Consider the following 14,712-nt stretch of genomic DNA (forward strand, 5'->3'; position numbering starts at 1 on the left):
TCAGGGAAGGCATAATTCAAAAGAAGCACTGATTAAGCAGCCTGATCTGCTCAACACAAAGCTTCCATTCAGAAAGCCTGCTGTTTTTCAACCTGAGTTGCCAACAATATTTATCTCACTGCTCAGATCAGAATCCCATAATACAGCATGAATTATAGTTAAATCCTGATACACAGCAAAGACTCCTGAGATAAACAGCACAGCAAACCAGAATTTCTTACACTAATTGGTGTTATATAGGAATATATGAGCAAGGAAAGCAAAAAGCAGCACAAGTCTGATGCCACAGTTTGCCCACACCTTTCCTTTTGGTTATTTCCAGATGGAAGGAGGGGCCCGAGATGGCTGTAGAGTAAAACCCCACCTGAAACCTGGCAGCTGTTGCCAGCTTTTCATGCTGTAGGTGCCTTCCTAAAGAATTCTTTCATAACATTTCATGCACACAAAGCATCCTCAAGTTTCATTTGAACTAACCTACAGTAACAGGCAATTCCCCACCTCTACCTGTCAAAGTCTTCAATTAAAATTCAGAATGGCTCTGTTTATAGCTAATAAATGGCTTAGGCAGCAGTGAGCTTACAGAACAAGCACCTCTATAACCCACGTCCCAGAAAAAATATACAAAGCTTTTCTATGAAAATAAAATGCTCTAATTGATCCAAGCAGTGCAAGTTACCTGTCAAAAACTGTGTCAGGGAAAGGTGTATGCAGTTATCACACCACACCACAGTGCATACAGACTGTGCTGGCTTGGTGAGACACCAAACAGAAATGTTGTGTGCTTGTGAGGAACTCAAAAATCTCACACAAACTGCCAAACCAACTTCATAGAACAATTCTATACCATAAGAAAGGCATCAAACCTCTGAAACGAAGAATGGAATAAAAAGAGTAAGTAATAGGAAAGAATCTATTCAGCTATGCCCTTCTGAGCCCAAGTCACAAGAAAATGGGACTATGTCATGGTACTGTCCCACAAGAGTTTCTGTATGAAAAGTCTCATTAAAATAAGTGCTGGTGTTTCATCTTCTGCTAAAAGACTGGCTTTGGCTTGCAGCATTTGGTTTGATTTTAAATCAGTGCATGTGATTTACTATAGAAGAAATTAAGAATCTAGTAATGAGATTCCAGTAAAAATAAATTAAGTATGTGAAAAACTAAAATCTCAGCACTAATCAGTACAGCTACCATGCCTATAGTGGAGCTGTGCTAACTGACCCGCTCACTCCCAGAGAATTGTCTCACCAAGATCCCAGTTCTTCTGTTTGTACCAACAGTATAAACATCACAATGTATCAAAACAGATTTTTTAAAAAGAAATTTTATCCCTATGACACAGTGTTTAAACAAATTCAGAAGCAGGAACTACACTGTTTCTTAGTTATGAAGTAAAACATTTTAGACCAAATAAAAGTTACTCCTTTTTCTCCTTCCCACTGTCTAGAGCTCATTTCTCTCCTTCTACCAGGATACTTCCAGATCTTTTTCCATTAACTCGTTTTAAGATTTTTTAGGTCATTCTAAGTTTTCTATAGTTTCAAAATTTTTGTTGGTCTTTTGCCTACTTTTTTTCTTAAAAAAAAAATTCTCTTTACTGCCATTTTTAGTGACATGCTTAAAGAAGCCCAGCTGAATTAGATGCCCAGTTTGTCTTTACTAGGCTTAATTACTAAGGCTGTTTTGTTTAAGATAGTGTTATAAACAAAAGACATGTTGGAAACATGCAGATATACTGAAATCCAGCAAGACTGTGGTGAGGGAAAGAGTGGCAGCACCAAATGCTAGCATATTGCTTTGCAGCGTACAAAAGAATTCCAACATTATCAAAATTGAATCCTCAAATAACTTAGGCTATTAGAAATCACTACATTAAAATGTGCTAGAAATAGTTTCTGTAACACATTCAAAATGCACATGTAATGCAATAAATTAAAGTATTATATAACAGTAAATTACAGTGAAGCAGCTGCAGCAACCAACCCATCCACACAGCACAGGAAAAACAAAAACAGTCAGCCAAGCATCAATGTTTACAAAATCCTTTTTCCCTTTCTCCCAAAAGTTTATATTTTATATAAACTTTTCATACACTGGGGATGTCTATAAGGAAACAGTAAGAAAATATATTTATTAAACTGCATTTATTAATTTCTCACTTCTCTGTCATAAACATAAGTCAGCTGGTGATGATCTGGAGAAAAGTCATCTAAGACATTCTATGCTAGACATCAAATAAAACCCTGGGAAAGCCTTGTGACCTCCACAGAAGTGGAGAATAATACTGTTTTTTGTTCTCTGAACAACTCCTCCTTGCTTATTTGCAGTCTCAAAAACTGGAGTATTGGTTCATGAATAGAAAAATGCTGGTAAACACATGGCTAGAAAGGATGCTTGATTACAAAATCATGCTTATTGTGACATGGCATGACTTAGTCAGATGGGTACATATATTCTGAGTTTCTTCCAAAGGAGATACAAAATGCAGTAATAACAGCCCATCTTCCTATTGCTTTTATGGTAATTAAGATTCAAGTCATTACTATATGATTGAACAATAAATGTGAACGAGATGAGCTCTCATGGTTCCTTGCTATTCAATTTTTTTTTTCAGTTAAAAATAACAGCCTGTGCAACACACCATGTTCATGCCTTTTATCACCCCTTTAGCAAACATGCTAACAAACATTGGTGCACAATGCAGTTAAAACCCCTGCCATTCTAAAGGACTCTTTTATTCAGTATAATTTATCTTTAAATGCTAATAGGAACACAGGAAGAAACAGAGGGGGAAAAAGTTCAAGCACTGCAACATTTAAAAATACTGAGTTACTTTGTTCAGTATTTTAAATGTTATTTGCGCAGCATACTTTACTATCAGGGGTCGAATTGTATTTTACCTGCAGAACAAGTTTTGACAAGTTTGCCACACAAGACAACATAGGCTGATGACTTGAGATCAGAACAGGCATTTTATGGCTCCTGGATCCAGACATTGCGCACTGCAGTCATTTTATTTATTTTGTTAATAAACTTACCCTGGTTTGCATTTAAGTCTGACTGATTTATTTATGAAAAGCAATGACTAAATACATACAAAAGAGCTGCAGTTTTGTCATTTAACCCCAAAGCCTGTGTTACATAAACCAAGTGTACTCCCCAGCTTTACTTTTCCCTCTAGAACAGGAGGATGCAGCAGCAATGCTGAACTCTCAAAATCAGAGTATTCCAGGCAGCTTGTTAAAGTGCAGCAACAGTGTTTCAAAACTCTGAACAGAAGAACAGCTGTCACAGTCAGCCCAAGGAAAACAATGTAATAAATCTTCTGAAAATAAACAGAAAAGGGAAAGTGTTTACATACCTATGTTTAACAGCTGTGAATGGATCTGTAGTTTTCCAAATGTGCTTCAGTGACAAGTTTCCTGACACAGGTCAGATCTCTTGAATACCATAGTCATGCAAAAAGAGCCATTTCTCATCTACAGGAAGCATCAGCAGAGAAAGAAATAAAACCAAAATAGTGTAGTTCAGACTAAGAGCTCTAACATTCACAGGGCATGGGAAACTGCCAGCCCCACATAACCACCCTCCCCACCTAATTACATTCAGCTGCTTGTCATGTGGTCTTGCTGACCGATCAAGTGATCTCTTTTCCCCCTTTTAAAAGTGAGCAAAATAGCTAACTAGATCTCCCTAAACCAGGTAATAAACCTTGAGCCTAAACCTTAATAAACCAAGGAGCCCTCCTGCTTGTCTTAGGGAGAGGAAGTTGCAATGTGTGAGCACAACTTTTTCTAAGTATACAAAAAAAAAATAAAATACAGCAAACACAGTAGTCTACTATCTTGAAATATGGCAAGCACCAAAGTTCCCCAAACAAAGGTGAGTTTTATTTCCCACCTTTACAGACAGCAGAAAAAGTTGCTGATTGCAAAACTGGCAAAGACACCAGAGAGAGACCATGTGAGCAGGATTTGGGAGGACAGTGGCAGCTGTACCATAGGGCTTTGTAGGCATCTGTGCCCAGTCCTTTCTGCTGAACCACTTCTGATGGCAACAAGCTCCAAGAAGAGATCAGAGTGAGGATGCTGCCAAAAAGTTCCTGAAACACAGACGCCAAACCTACAGACTTCTGTCCCTGCACAGTCCTAAGAGACACATGCAGACATTTTAAACATTTAGATAACTTCAAGGAAACAAAGCTACTGCTTTAACATGTAAACCAGCTCTTCAATGAGTCAGTTCACAAGGGCCTGTTAACACAGGCCCCCAAGAGGCAGAACCCACAGGTCTGCCCCAATTTCAACACCAGTGTCTGCACCGAGACACGCACTGGATGGAGGGCCCTGCACTGTGCCCAAGGGATGAGACAGGACCTTCACAGCCCCTGCAGCCCTACGAGGCCTCGTCCCCTCTCAGACACCCTGATATTAGAGATGCTCACAGGAGAGCACTGAAAGCTGTGGACAAAGCAACTTTTGCACTCACCGTGTACGATTTAGCTGATATGAGCTTTTGCAGACAAGTGTCCTTGCACAATCCTTTCTTGTCTCAGTTTCTTTCCTCAAGCTGCTTCAAGAGCAGCAAAGAAAGGAAATTAAGGTGGTGTCTCAGGCTAGTCTCCAATCTTATAATTTAAGAAGTGCTGCAGACAGGCTGCTACAAATATTTAACATATGGATTCATCTACCAGTAACAAAGACAATTCCACAAGCTTCATAACTCTCACTTGTTTCAGTGCTCAACTATCTTGCCTCTTTTCATGTGAATCAAGGCAATTTTTATTTTCCTTGCCCTGGTGAACATCTAAGTTCTATTATACAGAGCTGGAACACTTTTTTGTGCCCTGCCTTAGTATTTTTCCAGCGCTAACTAAAATCCATTTCTTTGACATTTAGTTATAGGTGGTAATTTTTAAAACTCTACCAATTCTTGGCTCAATTCAATCTTCTGCAATTTCACCAGTTTCAGAGGAATATAAAAGCCCATTTTTTGCTCCCACATGTGATTAAAAAACAGAATTGTGTTCAATTTTCAGCAACATGCATATTTTTAGTCTTTAACTGCTTGTTTCCCTGATCAATACCAGCACATTTGCTTAACTGTGAAGAAATATTCAGACCACAAGCACACTAGAATGTCTGGTAACTGCTCCAGAGTGCAGAAGGAGGAACAGGATAAGAAGTGTTGACAGACAAAGTAGCAATTCTGCCATGTTGCAAACAGCCCTGTGGGGTGACTACAAACACTTTTTTTTGTGTGTAAGCACAAACTGTCTGGAAGCCTCAACCTCAATCTCTCTCAATGTAAATAGAGTTCAAACTCTTCCATACAGTCAGATGTTTGCCATCTTTAATGGGAAAACAGTTAATAAATAATCCCCAGACTTCAGAGTTTTATTTCAGGATGAAATGAGGCTGCTCAACTTGTCTCTCACCAACTTGGTGTGAGGAACACCATCTAATTCTTCCTTTCTCCCTACCAGGCAAGGGTTTGCCAGAAAGGTACAGCTGAAATACAGCTTTCTTTTTGAGGGTGAATTTATGTTGATTTCAAAGTGGAGAGTTATAAACTGGGAGGACATCAATGTTTGGTTATTTATATTCTCTATTTTTAAGCAAACACGTCTGCAGCCTCTCAGCAAGTGCTGCAGAGGCAGCTGAGGCAGCCCTGCTGTGGTGGCAGGAAGCAAACAGAAGCCAAGCAGCAACAGCTGGAACAGGAACCACTGCAGGCAGCCCAAGGTGAGCCTTCCTCCCACTGCTACCCCAATCCTAGGGGGTTGTAAGAGCTTGGACAATTTCTTGATTTATGTAGGGGATCAAAATTACTGAAACTGTGAAATGTAGGTTTGAAGCTCCAGCTCTACAAAGGAATACCCATCCACTCTGTTATTCAATATTCACAATGTTTTTACAAGTTGTATGAACAAGATGATCTGAATGCATGGAATTTATGGTTTTCTTGTAAAACTTTTCTATGCTTTACAGGCCTAGGAATTTAGGAGGAAATTTGAGGAGTTAAACACAGTGAACAGTGTGGAGCATTCTTCAGGGTAAGCATCAGAATATTTGCCTTCACACACTCCATACCCTTGAGAAAAGTTGCAGGTGTCCAAACTGTCCTGTAGTAGATGTTTCTTCTATAAGAAAAATGCTGGATTGTTACCTGCCTGCAGAAATAAAGACAACTGCCACTGGAGACAGGAATAGGAGAACTGGCTCTAGTAACAGTCCATTTCAGATAATGCTACAGAACACATCCGTTTCCAAAGCCAAGAATTGTGCCTAACATCAGTGTCATCTGCCCCTGCTATACAGTAACAAGCCAGTAACTCAGGACAGAACTAAAAGGACCTGAAAGGAGGAGATAAATTCCATATAAAGGACTTTTTTCTTTTGCTTTCCTCTCACCAATATCCCTGCAGAAAACAAAAGAAAAAGAAAAAAAAAAAAAAAAAAAAAAAGGCAACCCACACTCACAAAATCAGCTTTCACACCAGAACTGTTAGCTGAACTTTGCCAGGACCAAATAATGAAATATCCCTTCAGTGATTAAAATAAAAGTAGGTCAGGCAGGTCTTCCTGCTACCCAAAGGCACAACTGCTAAATATTTAGTAATATTATAGAGTAAAGTAAAACTTTCATTAAGTTCTTTCAACTGTAAGCCAATCTAGGCAATTTCTAGTAATGGTGACAGAGCTTTCTTTTAGCATTGCATGTGATAAAGGATTGGCATGTTTAAGATCTGTAACATTTTAACACAGAAAGGAGGTTATTAAAAATATTCCCCTCCAAGAGAGTCTCCAGATAACTAACTTCCAAGAATTACCAGAGTCTCTTTAACAATAAAAAGCTAACAGTAAAATAATCAAAAAATTAAAAGCATCAATTTTGCTTTCATAGAACATCATACTGCCTAAAGACAGGAATCCTTTGCAGCAGCACTCAACATCAGCACTTCAAAAAACTTTAGACCAAACTCTGTCATCAGAAAAAAAACATCAAAAGACTGCTTCCCAAATAAGATTTATATATGGTTATACTTAACCTCAGAAAAGATTAGTAAGATTATCCCAAACAAGCAATTCTAATTGATCTGTCAATTCTGTCAAAACTGCAGGCTTCTGCCTCCACAACACTTTCTATTATGCAGTCTGTCCCAAGGCAAAGCCAAGTGGAGATGCCTATTCCAGACCTGAATCAAAAGGGGAAGGAAAGAACCCTTTAATATTTGAACCAGGTTCTCTCTCTCTTATTACAGTTCTGAAATCTCAGAAAGAAAATAGTATTAAAAATACTGTTGTACATGTCCTTGTATAAGATGGTACAACACCAAGAAATGGTCAAAACAGGCTTATTTAAAATAGCAATAAAATGTGTATGAATAAACATGAGTATTTGTTTTGAGTGAAATGAGCAAATGTGATCATTTTGTATGCAGAAAATAGTATGTTGGCAACATTCACACTACTCAAATTCCATAATCTGTACTCAAAAGAACATTTAACCTAAAGATGGATGAATTATTTGACGTGCTACAGTTCTTCTGTGGGACTGTGTTGGTTCACATTTTGTAAGACCTGCGATGTGCAGGCCTGACTGCATGAAGAGGGCACCTAGAGCAGCACTGCATGAGACACCAGTGGCCCTGCATTGGGTGAGAAGCTGTAAAAGCACACCAATAATCTGATGTCTCTATCTTCAGCCTGAAGAGCTACAAATCTCATTTTAGATCAATGATCTTTATCTACTTTAAAGGGTTGATGACTAAGTGAACTTTTTAAATTAAAAAACATAGTATCTTTACAGGAAGCTGCTGTACCCATTGAAAGGAACGTGTGCACTACAGCTACCAAAGAAAAGATTTTCAGTGTTTTACAATCCTATATTAATGCAGCTTTGAAAGTTTCTGTCATATTTCTATCCACACTTCAGCTTAATGGGTATGTGTTTATTCTTGGCACTACCTGATCCAACATGTTATTTGAAAACCAATCTCAGCAGAGCTGGGTTTTCATTCCAGCACAAGAAGATCCTGTTCACATCTTTTCTGAACCTACTTAATAGGGCAAGTGGTTCATCATTCTCCTCGTAAGTTGTCAACAGTGCCTTTTGCACTTTAACTCTGCTCTCAGGAGGAAAAATGGAAAGGTTAATTATGTGAACTGTGTGGCAGACAGAGAAGTCTGCTGCTTCTGAGCTACAGCAAAGTATTGCTTCTGCAGTGTATTGTTTGATCTTCCATGCAATAAAGCACATGAAACCAAATTAAATGCCTGTGATGCCTATTTTTTTCTACCATTTCTTAAAGCATGAACACTATTAACATGAAAGCTCCTTCATATTCCCATTTATTCAGTGACTCCTCAGGTTAACTAACCTGACTGGTTGATCTGCCTTCCTTCAGGGTGTGCAGGAGGAATGGGTGGGCTTGCAAAGGTGGTGATTCTGCAGTACATTACCAAAGTAGGTCTTTCAGTTCCATTGGCCCCATTCCACTCCCTGTGTGACTCCCAATTACTAAAAACGTTACTGCTTCCATTCTTCATGCTCCCACAGGATGCTAGGCTGAAGAAAAATTCCCTAAGGCTCAACACACCACACTCCAGATTATGAATGCAATAAGGACTTCTTGGAACAAAGCTCCAAATTTGCAATGCAAAAAACAAAGCTGAAATGAGGATATGCCTCTTAGCCTGGTTTCCTAAGGAAACAAAGCTCATTAGAGAGGGGCAGAGACATTCTATTTCTATTATTTCTGCCTTCTCCCCCAACATTTGAATCTGCTGATCAGCTTTAATGCTCCTTTATAGAGGGGAAGAAGCCACAAAGATCTGAACTTCCTGAGCACTGTGTGAAAAAATGGCAAGAAAATGGAAGCCTGGGTAAAGGGAAGAGTGGGATGTGTGCCCCCCCTGGAAGCTGGCAGTTAAGAGTTTCCAGGTCTGCAAGGGAAACCCACCAGCTGCCCAGGTTGTACCTGCTGCAGCACATACTGTGACAGTCATTCAATTTTACATTTACTTTCAAGTTGGATTTAAAAGACATTATGTATTTTAAAAGCAAATTAAATTTAATCTATTATTAAAAAGTGAATTAAATAAAACCAGTGGGATTTCGCCATATCAGCAGTTCAGATTTGGGAGAGGAGGAGTTGTCTTCTGTTTCAAAACCTACTAAAAAGCACAATTCCACTTTTGCAGCATGCTCTTTTCACAGGCCTAACACAGCCTGCTCTGCAGCTCCTCTTGACACGCAGCAGGATCTCCAGCCCTGTGGGCTATATCCAAACTGACAATTCTAGAAAACGATCAAATGAAGATTTATATTCACCTCTTCCATTTCATAGGTAAAGAACATTTTAGAAACTACTACTTTAACAACTCTAATTTAATAACTCCAATTTATATTTATCCAATCTAAAATTATGAGAATTTTGCTATGAAATTCAGAAGAAACACAAATCAGACAGTACTATCTTCAAACTTGGTTAACACCATCTCTGTACAGAGATGTCTATTCTGACACCATTCCAAGAAAAAATATGGAAAAATTAAGTATTAGTCAGACAGTTCATGCCCTGACAGAAAAGACCTGTCAAGCTGAATCAGTGTTAGAGGAGAGAGTCGGTGGAGCATGTGCAGTTACGTGCACAGGATCTGAAAGTGCTGCATGAGAAAATCTGTTGGAAATGGATAATACCAGCAGGGCTAGAACTGCCCTGATACCTGTATTTTGGGTCACATTCAGTCATGCATAAAGTTTGGTTAAAACAAAACAAGCGGGCGTGGGGGAGGAAGAATTATGATTAGCCTTTGGAAATGAAAAAAAAAAAAAACAAGCCACCATAAAAAGACCCCAATTATCCAGGTTTTTTTTGCTATAATCTGCATTCTGAATGTTATCTAGGTTTCCAAGCAAACATGAAAGCACCAGCCACTGGCAAGAACTGTAGCAGCAAATCGTCTCATGCAAACCTTGCATAAAACCATTTCACAGCACAAGCAGTCCCACAACTGTGAGCCTTGAGTGACACCCTGAAATTCTCAAAATGCACCACACTCCATGACAGTCACACAATTATCAGCAGAGATCTCCTGGAGAAGGTCATTTCCCTCAGCAACTACCAATATAAAATACTATACTAGCAAGACTGGTGGAGACATAGGAGAAAAACAGAAAACTTGCATTTTTATTCATAAAAATGAATGAAGTTTTCTTTCCCCCCCTACCCACCATACATGCTTTATTAGTCCTTATCACAACTAGCAGCCTTCAGTCTAGTTCAAATATTCCCTTTCCCCAAGGATGTTACTGGAATGAATTGTTTTCTTCCTTTCAGTTCACAGAGCAACCATTTTCCTTACAGTCTTAGGGGGATAAGGGAACCAAATGAAATATCACAGTTATGAAAATAATGAGCCAGGCCTTAAGAGTGAGACTGGGCTGACTTTGGACAACAGCACTTCTCCAGAGAACCTTCATCACCTTCTAATGGCATAAGCATAACAAAAGTATTATAAAAATTGTGCATCTGTTTTCAATTTTGATATACATTCTGCTGTTTCCAATTCAAACCTGAAAGGAGCTTACATACCTGAAAGCCTATCGTTTCCAACTAAATAAACTGCTCTAATAAAAGGCATTGCCTCTACACATGGAGCTCTCCTCACCTGAAAGTATTACTGAAGAGTCAGTTTTTATCTACTTTCCTCTTTATTCCTTTATCCTTTTATCACCTCTTAAACCAATAGCAGTACACAGCTGCAAAACTGCAGTCACAATCTCCAAATTTGGACTCAGCTACTTGATTTGTGTAGCAGTGTCCTTATACCCATCCAGTGTTTTATTTGCACATAAAATATTTCAGCAAGGTGTACTCCTTACAGTCCTTTCATTCACATATCACACTGACACAAAGAATTACTGCAGAAGTTAGTTATTTTCAAAATACTTTTGCAAGTGCCCACAAACTTGGCTTTTAATTTTAAAACACTGATTACATATTAACCAACTGCTTTTCTCCATTGCAAATCACAGATTTCTAGAAAAGCTGTACTCCAGCTGAGTTTGTATCTTCACTGCTGCTTCCTGCCCCTTTGCTACCTTACTACCAGACTTCACGTTGTCTTCCAGAAGTGCCTTTTTCTGACATGCTTGATTCTTACCCATTTCTCATCAGTAAAAGTATCAGACATAGAGAAAGAAAACACCTATGGGAAATGGGTTTGCAGACTCAGGAAAATATCACTGCACTGGTTTATACTTTGATATTATCCTCGGAGCTATAGAAGCAAGGACATTTGCCTGGGGTTTTTTTTTTTCCTCCTGTAGTCTAAAATATTGAAGAACTTGTTAGGTCAGCTCCAAAGCACTGAAATGCACCAGTATGTGAGAAGAATTCCACCACCCAGGATATGCAAAACTGTCACACACCCCCCAAAGCATCCCCAGCCCTTTGAAGCCACACCAACACCACAGGAAAAAAAGTATGCTGGTTATAGGTCATATTTTAATCTACGTCATAAGGCTTATTAGATTGGAAAATAAATCACAGGCACTGAGACTACTTATTACTATAAATCAAAAGTAAATTCTGCTGATTTATGTATGAAAATACAACAATGTAAGGGTGTTTCAGAAAAGAAAGGCAGGGCTAGGACTTATTCACAAAGCTCCACTGGAGATAAAAGTGTCATTAAATCATTAAGTGATCTCAGCTGATTTAACATGGTTCAAGTTAGTCCTGCCTCCTGACAGGGATGCAGTTCTCACTAAGGAGAGAAAAAAAGAAATGAGGAAAAGGAACCTCATAACCAGATGCTACATCCAGAGAAAGACTGATTGGGAATATAACTGTATAAACAGAAAAAAAAAAAAAAAAGTGTTTCTGTTACAAAAGCTGCCTTTTAGGTTAGAATTTATCTATCTATGCTGTACTTAAACAACTTTTTTAGGCATGTTTAAAGCCAGTGCTGTAAACTCAAAGATTGTATCTGCAGCACTGAGTGGTATCTACAAAAGCAAGTTCCAGAGCACTGTGCATGCCCAGCCCAGGAAAAGTTCACCTATAAGTATCTAAGTAACCTTCTGCAGGACCAACCACATGTGCAGAGTACAATAATGCAGATTTAATACAGATGGAAATATTTGATGATTAATTATTTATAAAGGCAACTTAATTATTTGCTGAGACATCAACAGGGGAAAAGGAGTTCTCATTCTATATATTCCACCTCTAGTACCAATTTTGCCTGTTTCTTCAGATTAAATTAAATTCTTACCACCTCTGTTGACTGTGACTGACTGATCCCAGAAATGTTGTTGATCTGCAAGTGCAGGGTTATGCTGGAAACTGACAGACCTATCACTGGTCATTTACCAGCATGGCAGATACCTGGCAGGAACAGCACAACCAAGAATTCAAAGGCACACAGGCCTTACTGCACATAATACTTGTTTCTGTAAATGTCAAATGCTGCTTAAGAATTCTTTTATCTCACCCTATCTTCTCTTTGAAAGAAAAGGAAATGTGTAATCAAGTGATAATGTGTTCCTGTGTTTAATGATAGTGATAAACTTACACTCTGGTTTTAGACATCTGGTTGCTCATGAGAAGTTTTGTTAACTGTGAAAATAAACCAGTATAATTTGTAGCACACCCTCTCTCCAAAACTCCTTTGTGCAAGAGATTAAGTAGATGTAAAATCAGAACCCTGAACGAGAAACACAGGAACATGCTGTTCTTTTTAACCATGCTTTTGAGACATTCATTTAGCATTACAAATACCATTCCTACATTTACCTATCAACATTTGAAATGCATATTGCAGTAAATGCTTTTCCCTGGCTGGAAAACACTTGGAACTCTCACAAAATTAGTAAAAGCCTGTGACAAGAAAGGGCTGAGTGCAGATGTCTGTGTCAGATTAAGTTTCCAAGAAAGGGCAATATAGATTTTGTAGAGTTTCAAAGAAAAACCTGTAAGTGTGGCAACACATCACCTCGCAGAACTAACCCCAAACATGTATGTGTTACCATGATGAAAACCTCCTAAGCACCATCTATGAGGGAAGTGTTAGAAGAGTCATACAGTCAGGAAGCTCAAAATATTCCTGATACACATCTAAGAGAGAAAAATTGAATGGTTTCAGCAGTTCTAAGCATGTCCTTTATACTTTGCTAGCACCATCAAAAATACCACTTGTATATTAATATACTCTAGTTACTTGCAGAGTTAGGAAAATCAATAGGTGTTTCTAATGGACTTAGCTTTCTTTAGACCCAAGATCATCAAAGTGTAAATTCAGCCCAAGCATTACAGGTCAGGCTGAAGGGCCTTCTCAGCACGAAGCCTCCCTCAGACAAACATGCAATGCTCAGAAAGGAGCAACAGGTCTGTTGATAGTCACATACCAGATCTGAGTCCCGGCTAGGCAGATGTAACATTATTATAGTGCTCTCACAACGACCGACCATTCTTAAAGCCTTTTGAAAAATTTAAACCTGACATGCAGTCCAGTTCTCCTCTGTAAAAGAAACGCAGGTCTAAAGCGGCGGGAGCTCGCAGCTCCTGCAGCAGCAGCGCGGGGAGGCTGCCGGCAGCAGCCGTGAGGGGAAGCACCTGAGGGGCGGCCCAAAGGCCGAGGCTACGGAGGGCTCGCTCTCATCTCCCGAGCGAGGCCCCTTTGTCAAAGCCCGGCTCGCTGTTCCGGAGCCGCGGGGCGCCGGCACCCGGAGTTCCCCGCCCGAAACACCGTCCCGGGGCTCTGACCAAGCCCTCTGCCAGCCCGGCCGAGCCGAGCTTCCCCTGCTCGCTACCTCCCCTGCCGCCCTACCTGCTCGGCCGCCGGGACTCCCGCAGCCGCGTCACGCAGCACCTGCCTTTTTTTGAGCTCCGACCGTGTCTTTTCCGTCAAGGCAACATCACTTCCCGTACAGCCCGAGGTGGGGGCGGGCCGGGCGGCACCGCCCCGGCGTGTCCCGGCCCCGCCGCGGCCACCTGGGCGGGCTGAGCGCGGCCCGAGGGCAGCACGGCGCGGTGCTCTGCGGCGTTAGCCGGGCCGGCTCTCCAGCCCTTCCCTCCTCACCTCTCTGGAAGATCTCGCGCGGTTAGTAAGAATTAATGAGAGGCAAAACAGGTTTTGCAGCGAAAATCCGCGGTGCCTGGTTAATGCACACCACTGTGCTTTAATGAGCTGTTCCTGCCGCCTGCTGGCTGCCTGCCTTCCCCCGCAAGGGAAGAGTGCTCTTCACTCAGCAGCTTCCCAACAAACGCTTTAAATCCAGCAGTCTCAAGAATTCAGCAAGCAGAGTCTTAAGCTCAGTTGCATCAATAACCTTTCTACCTGCATCTGTTCAGACATCCTCTTTCTTGAGGCTTTTCAAATTCAACTGCCATCTTTATGGACAATTCCAGTCATTATATTTACAAAGGAAGTGCCTTCTAGACCTGAGCTACACCTCTTCAAAATAACCTTTTCAATATTTAGTGGTACTGAAAAGGAAGCTGCTGGAGTCACTGCAGTAATTCAGTGATTTCACTGAACTTTTGTGGCAATATGTAGCATTTCCTTATAAAATCAGAGAAGGGCTTAGGTTGGAAGGGGCCTTAAAGACCATCTAGTGCCAACCCCCTGTGATTGGCAGGGCCACCTTCCACTAAACCAGGCTGCTCAGAGCCCCATCCAGCCTGGCCTTGGACACTTCCAG

The 14,712-nt window shown here is 40.3% G+C and overlaps 1 protein-coding gene across 2 annotated transcripts in view; it reads right to left on the reverse strand.

The window, feature by feature from the left end:
• Positions 1-14,017, reverse strand: part of RAB27A (RAB27A, member RAS oncogene family) — a 29,082-nt gene extending 15,065 nt beyond the window's left edge. Inside the window, exons 1-2 of one of the 2 annotated variants that reach the window (XM_041469249.1) lie at positions 13,839-13,936; positions 3,359-3,476 (exon numbers count right to left, since the gene is read on the reverse strand). The gene's annotated coding sequence lies outside the window, so the exon portion shown is untranslated. Of the gene's footprint in view, positions 1-3,358; positions 3,477-13,838 lie in introns of both variants that reach the window. The other variant, XM_041469250.1, reaches the window with a different exon arrangement.
• Between the last annotated feature and the right edge of the window lie 695 nt (positions 14,018-14,712).

The sequence above is a fragment of the Pyrgilauda ruficollis genome, unplaced genomic scaffold, assembly GCF_017590135.1.
Source record: "Pyrgilauda ruficollis isolate IOZ18807 unplaced genomic scaffold, ASM1759013v1 scaffold23, whole genome shotgun sequence".
Classification (NCBI taxonomy): domain Eukaryota; kingdom Metazoa; phylum Chordata; class Aves; order Passeriformes; family Passeridae; genus Pyrgilauda; species Pyrgilauda ruficollis.